This window comes from Anolis carolinensis, chromosome 2, assembly GCF_035594765.1.
Source record: "Anolis carolinensis isolate JA03-04 chromosome 2, rAnoCar3.1.pri, whole genome shotgun sequence".
NCBI lineage: Eukaryota > Metazoa > Chordata > Lepidosauria > Squamata > Dactyloidae > Anolis > Anolis carolinensis.
This window is the reverse complement of record NC_085842.1, coordinates 38,637,087-38,645,265: the sequence shown is the minus strand read 5'-3', so window position 1 is coordinate 38,645,265 and position 8,179 is coordinate 38,637,087. Positions and strand designations below refer to the sequence as shown.

Sequence of the window (8,179 nt, the reverse complement as noted above, 5' to 3'; positions counted from 1 at the left end):
TCAGCCTGAGGACGTGGACAAGGTGCTTGGAGAGGTGAGGGCTACCACATGCATCCTAGACCCCTGCCCATCCTGGCTAGTGAGAGAAGCCAGAGGGGGATTGGCCGAGTGGGTGAAGGTGGTGGTGAATGCCTCCCTTCGGGAAGGCATATTTCCAGCGAGCCTTAAATTGGCTGTGATCAAACCGCTGTTGAAGAAGCCATCACTGGACCCCACTCAATTGGATAGCTATCGACCTATTTCCAATCTCCCCTTTTTGGGCAAGGTCGTGGAACGTGTGGTGGCCGCACAACTGCAGGCATTCTTGGTTGACACTGATTTTCTAGATCCGGCGCAGTCTGGTTTCAGGCCAGGGCATGGTACCGAGACAGCCTTGGTCGCCTTAGTCGATGATCTACGCCGGGAACTGGACAGGGGGAGTGTGTCCCTGCTGGTTCTGCTGGACCTCTCAGCGGCCTTCGATACCGTCGATCACGGTATCCTTCTGGGGCGCCTTGCCGGGATGGGTCTCGGAGGTACTGTTTTGCAGTGGCTCCGGTCCTTCCTGGAGGGGCGTTCCCAGATGGTGTCATTGGGGGACACCTGCTCGGCCCCACAACCATTGACTTGTGGGGTCCCGCAGGGTTCAGTACTGTCCCCCATGTTGTTCAACATATACATGAAGCCGCTGGGAGAGATCATCAGGAGTTTCGGGGTTCGGTGTCATCTGTACGCAGATGATGTCCAGCTCTGTCACTCCTTCCCACCTGTCACTAAGGAGGCTGTTCAGGTCCTGAACCGGTGTCTGGCCTCTGTGTCGGACTGGATGAGGGCGAACAAATTGAAACTGAATCCAGACAAGACAGAGGTCCTCCTGGTCAGTCGCAAGGCTGAACAGGGAATAGGGTTACAGCCTGTGTTGGACGGGGTCGCACTCCCCCTGAAGACACAGGTTCGCAGTCTGGGGGTTCTCCTGGACTCATCGCTGAGCCTGGAGCCCCAGGTCTCGGCGGTGGCCAGGGGAGCCTTTGCACAACTAAGACTTGTGCGCCAGCTGCGCCCGTTCCTTGGGAGGTCTGACTTGGCCACGGTGGTCCACGCTCTGGTTACATCCCGTTTGGACTACTGCAACGCTCTCTACGTGGGGTTGCCTTTGAAGACGGCCCGGAAGCTCCAATTAGTACAACGGGCGGCAGCCAGATTAATAACTGGGGCGGCTTATAGGGAGCGTACCACCTCCCTACTTAGCCAGCTCCACTGGCTGCCGATATGCTACCGAGCCCAATTCAAAGTGCTGGTTTTGACCTATAAAGCCCTAAACGGTTCTGGCCCAATCTACTTGTCCGAACGTATCTCCTCCTATGAGCCAGGAAGATCCCTAAGGTCATCTGGAGAGGCCCTGCTCTCGGTCCCGCCTGCCTCACAGGCACGGCTGGTGGGGACAAGGGACAGAGCCTTCTCGGTGGTGGCTCCCCGGCTGTGGAACACCCTCCCCAGAGAAATACGGCAAGCCCCAACCCTTTTGAGTTTTAGAAAAGCCCTGAAAACATGGCTATGTGCCCAGGCTTTTGAAGATTAAACGATAATGACGACCCGGACTGATTTACGGCTACAGCACGAGGATTTTGGAGGAATGGATTTTAATCATATGTTTTTATATTTTTTATATTGTTTTAATTGTTTTATTGGATTTTTATAGCTGTTTTAATTATGTATAGGCATCGAATTGTTGCCAATTTTGTACGCCGCCCTGAGTCCCTTCGGGTGAGAAGGGCGGGATATAAATGTTGGAAATAAATAAATAAATAAATAAATAATATGGATCAGCTTTCTAATTGGCCGGCCGGAATATGGGCCAGCTCTGATTGGCTGCCACTTTCACAGGCCAATGGGACCGCTGAGGCAAAAACTACTACCAACTGGCTTCGTTCGGCCTACTTATCTCCTCAGAACGAAGCTAGCTCTGGGAGAGTTAACAGCCTCGGCCTACACTTTGGTAATCCAAAACACCACTGGGACCACCAGGAAGACCGGAGCTGGACCAAACCTGACACACATAACCCCTACGACCCATGAACCCACTGACAACGGATCTGGACCACATAGACCCAACATGCCCAACTGTCAGACTGATAATAAAAAACTTTGGTTCTAAGAATTACAGTTCACTCACACATTCACAGCATTCTGAATCCAACTAATGATGGAAAATAATTATGTTTTAATGCTTCCTTTTCAACAATGTTTGTGGGTATGTTTATGAAAACTCTACCCCCTCACCTCACCTCCTTCAGCGCTTCTACTGACAGGCTGCTAGGCCCGGCTAGGCCAAAGGCGGGGGCCATCTTCACCCCTTAATACTGTTCCAAAGAAGACAGGTTTTCCCTGGCTCATTGGGACATAGTATTATTCACAGCACACTAAAGAGAAAATAATGACTATCTTTTAAATCTTTCCTTTTAAGGATGGTTTACTCCCCCCCCCCCCCCCCAGTTTTTACTGAGGCAAAAAACTACCACAGAGCAGGCTTTGGCCTACTCACTCTAACAGGCCTGACACATACAGTCCCCATGGCCTACTATACACCCGGGCACTGTTTGGGGTGGGATTGACCATGGATGATGGACTTGCATATGGGAGTTGTAGTTCACCTGCCCCCACTGAACCCCGCTATGTCTTATTTATACTACTATTGCTTGACGTTACTTTTATGTTTTATTTATATGGTGGATGTTAGCACGTGGCTTCATGACCTCGCAAGCCACTTTGGGTCCATTGCAGAAAGACGGGGGAGAAATATCAGAAATAAATAAATAAATAAATAAATAAATGTCTCAATGGTATGTATGGTTGGAATGACCTTCTGTCGGGAGGGCTTGAATGGACTCTTCCTTTGTGGCAGATGGGGCTGGACTGGATGACCTTCAAAGACCCCTTTCAAATCTAGGACTCTATTTATCTCCCAATCGTATGTATGACTGGATGGCCATCTGTCAGGAGGGCTTGGATGGTGTCTTCCTTTACAGCAGAAGGGGCTGGACTGGATGACCTTCAAAGACCCCTTTCAAATCTAGGACTCTATCTCCCAATCGCATTTATGACTGGATGGCCATCTGTCGGGAGGGCTTGGATGGTGTCTTCCTCTATGGCAGAAGGGGGTTCAACTAGATGGCCTTTGGGCACCCCTTCTAACTCTAGGATTCTATGGAAGCCTTTAAACCAGGCACGGGCCAACTTGGGCCCTCCAGGTGTTTTGGACTCCAACTCCCACAATTCCAGACAGCCTACCCCATGATGCGCTTTATGTCCTGGTGCCGTTTGCGGGATGATGGACCATGGGTGATGGGATACTTTCAATCACTATGATTCCCACAGGCCACTGCGATGCCCACCAGTGACGGAACTGGACCAAACTTGGCACACAGATGGGACATGTAGTACCTTCACTCTCTTCTTGAGACCACAGCAACTGCTACAAATGACAGAACTGAACCAAATCTGGTATATATATCCCAAATGACACACTTTATATGTTGCAGCAGTTTGGGGGAGGACAGACCAAGGACGATGGGAGTTGCAGTACCTTCATCCAATTCACCTCCCACAGGCCACTGTGATTCCCATGAATGACGAAACTGTACCAAACTTGATACACAGGTGTAATGTGGCCCCCTTTACGTCCTGATCCGGTTTGGTGCAGCATGGACCATGGATGATGGGATTTGCAGTACCCTCACCCGATTCACCTCCCACGGACCACTGTGATACCCATGAAAGACAAAACTGTACCATACTTGACACACAGGTGCAATGTCACACAATTTATGTCCTGGTGTTGTTTGCAGAAGAATGCACCAAGGATGATGGGATTTCCAGTACTTTCATCCAATTCACCTCCCACAGACCACTGTGATCCCCATGAATGATGAAACTGTACTAAACTTGACATATAGGTGCAGTGTGGCCCACTTTACGTCCTCCTATCATTTGAGGGAACAACAGACCATGGATGATGGGATTGACAGCATCTTCACTCACTTCCCCAGACCACTGCGACCCCCACCAATGTCTGATCAAGACCAAACTTGACATATCGAGTCCCCATGACCTGCTTTACATCCCGGAGCTGTTTGGAGGGGGATCGACCATGGACTTGCATATGGGAGTTGTAGTTCACCCATACCAACTAAAGCCAACTGACACTGGATCGAGACTAAACTTGGAACAAAGGCAAACAATTCCGTTCTCAAATAACCCGGGCACCGCCGGGCCCCCAAGCTAGTATTCTATAAAAATGGAGTATAGATAACACTCTAATTCAGCAAAGGTAGAATATTGCACGCATGATGTGCAGGAATAGAAATGAATTAGACAGATTCATATCCTACTAGATTCAGCATATTTCAGGAAATGTTTATTTTACAAAATTAGACTGTGCTGAAATCTCAATGATATTTCTCCACGTATTCATCAAATAAACAGATTTTAAGATAGGAACCATTTCAGAATAGATAACATTTAGCAAATATATTTTATTTATTAACAAGATTTCCCTGACTGATCTAGCCAACCATTAATAACTCTCAGCTGTGACATTATGCTACTATTAATACAAGAACCACAAAGTTTGTATGTTGGGAATAGATTCTCAACCCAAGCTAGACAGCTCAGTAATACTACAGCTACAAATAAAGAAAAAAATAGAACTTCTTCTGCCTCTGAACAGGTATAGTTAGGGAGGTCATATGTCATAATTTACAGAGGATAGCCCTCTTTCTCTAGGTCTTTTCAAAGATAAGTGTAAGAAGGGAGAGGACAGGATTTGAAGATGCCTATCTACAATTAAATAGTACGTCGGCTGGAGACTGATGCTGGCATAGAGTATTCCCTCAGTGCAAAATAACTATCTGCAGATGGAGATATGCAACACCAATACTATGCAAACACCCTGTGAAATGGCAACACACACCAGTCATTGGGTTCCATTGTACAATATAAAACTTAAAGGACAATGTACAACTACAAGGAAACAGTGCTGTACCAGTAGTAACTCTTTTTTTTGCCAATTTAGCAGAATGAAATACTTCTGTTGCAATGTAGCAAATAATTCACTCTGCACGATTTCCACATATGTGTCACCAACAGGATGCCAGTTTTTGAGTGTATAACGCAATTACATGATCTCTATCCCTTCTACCGCTCTAGTAAAATACACAATACTTCTACTTCAAGTCATCACAGGTGATGATTTTTTTCCCCAATACAGTAGCTGTTTTTAATGTATTTTGGGGTGCTGATGCCTATAAAGCCAGCATACATTTTTTTAAAGTTTTTTGATCCTCAATTTTCCAGGGCTTATGATAACACACACATGTACAGTCTCTTTCTCAGACCTCACAATTTTAGGCAAATCATTGTAATCTAAATAGATTTATTAGATTTGATAGCTACTTGCTCATTAGGCATGCAGAAAACTTTCCCACATTAAGGTGTGGGTTTTTTGTAAGCCTGGGATAACTGTGTACTGGAAACTAAATTTGTGTACTAGGAAATGAACTCAGCCCAAATGTCTTGGACATAACTCTCTTTTTCAATTATTTTAACGTTGCCAAAGCCTAACTTGGCCATTGTGACTTGTCAAACAAAAGCTGCTCATCTGTGCATATGAGTTACTTATTCATCAATGAGGACTAGGACCAGGGGTGGACAAATAGATAGATAAAAGCCAAATCAGGAAGGAACCAACTCTAGAGATGAGCCAAAGCACAACGGCCTTATCAGTAAATCATCAGACTTATTACAGACATCACAAAAGACCCCATTTAGGAAACTTCAATATTTTTTTAACAATGCAGATTAAAACGGCAGCTTGGAGCTCTTGAAACAGAGAGGTTGCCAGGATCACTTGGGGATGCCTCTAGGTAATTAGTGCCAGTGCCATTTCTAATTTACTCGACTGCTCAAACTGTTTCATGGGCAATGATATTGGGACCCGTGGAGTTCACTGGCATCACCAGATGAACTGGCACAAAAAACAGGCTGAGAAGGCCAAATGTCCCACTGTGCCAGAGAGGAATTCCATTGTTGTCATTCATTACATGGAGCAAAACATTTTGTCTCTGGCTCAAGAAGTCCTAATGGACAGACCTCCCTCCAAGGGCTCTGGATTGCCAAGAGAACTTAGCAGACGCAACGTTCATTCTGTAGGGGAAGTGTACTGTAACAGCAGGAGTAATAGGCTCCTTTTGGCACGGTTGGCACCAGGCAAGAGCACAGAAGCATGCTGGCTACCACATTGCTTCTTCCTTTGCTTCTTCCTCCCCTGGCTAGGAGGCGGAACAAAGGTAGGCTGAGGGAGGGGAACTGAGATAACAGAAGGAAATATCCTTTTCCCGATGATCCTTCCTTATGGAGACCAAGCCTTGTGTGCAACCAACTCCTTCTTCAGAATGTCAACATGAAGGGGCAGGGATGGAGTACAAGAATAATTATCATAGGTAAGAAACAACTTAAAAAGTTGATTTTTCCTACAGTTTGGTTCTGTAAAAACTTCCAAAATGGCTTCCAATATTGTACAATGCAGAATAATCCTTCAAGCAGAACTATCCTAAAACAATTAAAAACGACATTGAAACACTGAAAGTACAATTCCACAGAGATCAATCCTCATCGAAACATGAAAGGAAACACCAGTAAGTTCTACTTTGATGTACATCCCATTGACTTCAATCTGGTTTGTTGTCTGAAAGACTCGGAAACAAAATGCTCAGAAGCAATATTTTTTAAAAAAATATTTTCACTAGGTCCTAAAGGGGTCTAATAGTTGATGTTAGCCAAGCCTCTTTGGGAACTATTATTTATGAATATAGGATCTAATACAATATTGCACTTTTCATTTCATTCACATTTGTTACTGAGCCCAAATAGCAAATTATGTCTGTTCACCCCAAATGTAAGATTTTCTATCATCACCAGGAATATGCATTAGCTTTGGGAAGGTTGCACTAGAAGGAGTTATCTCATGATTTACTTTGTAAAATTCCAGATACACAGTCCACCTATTACACAGTCTGAACGCTGAAAAGATAATAGTTGATACACATACATAAGGAAATGCTTTAACAATAAAATGGGTGTGCTGTATTAAAAAGGGAAAAGTAAATAAAACAATAGTTTATTATTGTTCTGTTTTGCTTGTGCTTTATATTATGGTATACTTGTGTAAGTGGAAAAGGGTTTTCCTATATATCAAATTATACACATTCATGTAAAGTAGGGATAAATAAGCAAATATTTGTTTGATTGCAACTCTGTAATACTTCACTCTGCTGCTAATAATATTTAAGTGCCATTTCTCTCTTAAAATAGACTCAACGCAGCTATTATACCCTCCAACAGGGCCACATATTCCTCACCCCTTTTCAAGAATCTTTAATCAAAAGCCTAACTAGAATGTTTACTTGGTCCCATTAATTATTACACACAGTTCTCAAACACATTATAATCCTTTGCATTTTTTCCACTTTGAATGTGCTTTTCCTCCATGGCAGGGGGTTGGATTAGATGGCCCATGCGGTCTCCTCCAACTCTTACTTACTTAGGTGATCCCTCGTTATCCGAGTATGATGGTCCTCCAAGTGTAGTGTCTTGGTGGTGGGTACATAGGTGACTGTGGATTCCTATTCCTGCTCAATATATATTCCTATATTCTTCCACAGTGAGGGCATCGGATTCCAGATGGAAGGTGGTCCTGGTCAGGGTTGGCTTGACGCGCCTTCCTCTTAGCACATTTCTCTCTTTCGTTCTCCACTCATGCCTCTTAGAATTCCACAGCACCGCTGGTCACAGTTGACCTCAAGTTAGAGGACTCAAGGGCCAGGGCTTTTCAGTTCGCAGTGTCTATGCCACAGTTTTTAAGGTTACAGTAGAGTCTCACTTATCCAAGCTAAATGGGCCGGCAGAAGCTTGGATAAGCGAATATCTTGGATAATAAGGAGGGACTAAGGAAAAGCCGATTAAACATCAAATTAGGTTAAGATTTTACAAATTAAGCACCAAAACATCATGTTATACAACAAACTGGACAGAAAAAGTAATTCAATACGCAGTAATGTTATGTTGTAATTACTGTATTTACGAATTTAGAACCAAAATATCACGATATATTGAAAATATTGACTACAAAAATGGCTTGGATTAT

The 8,179-nt window shown here is 44.4% G+C and overlaps 1 protein-coding gene across 3 annotated transcripts in view; it reads right to left on the bottom strand.

The window, feature by feature from the left end:
• Positions 1-8,179, bottom strand: part of ptprg (protein tyrosine phosphatase receptor type G) — a 746,780-nt gene that overhangs the window by 585,187 nt on the left and 153,414 nt on the right. The window lies entirely within an intron of this gene.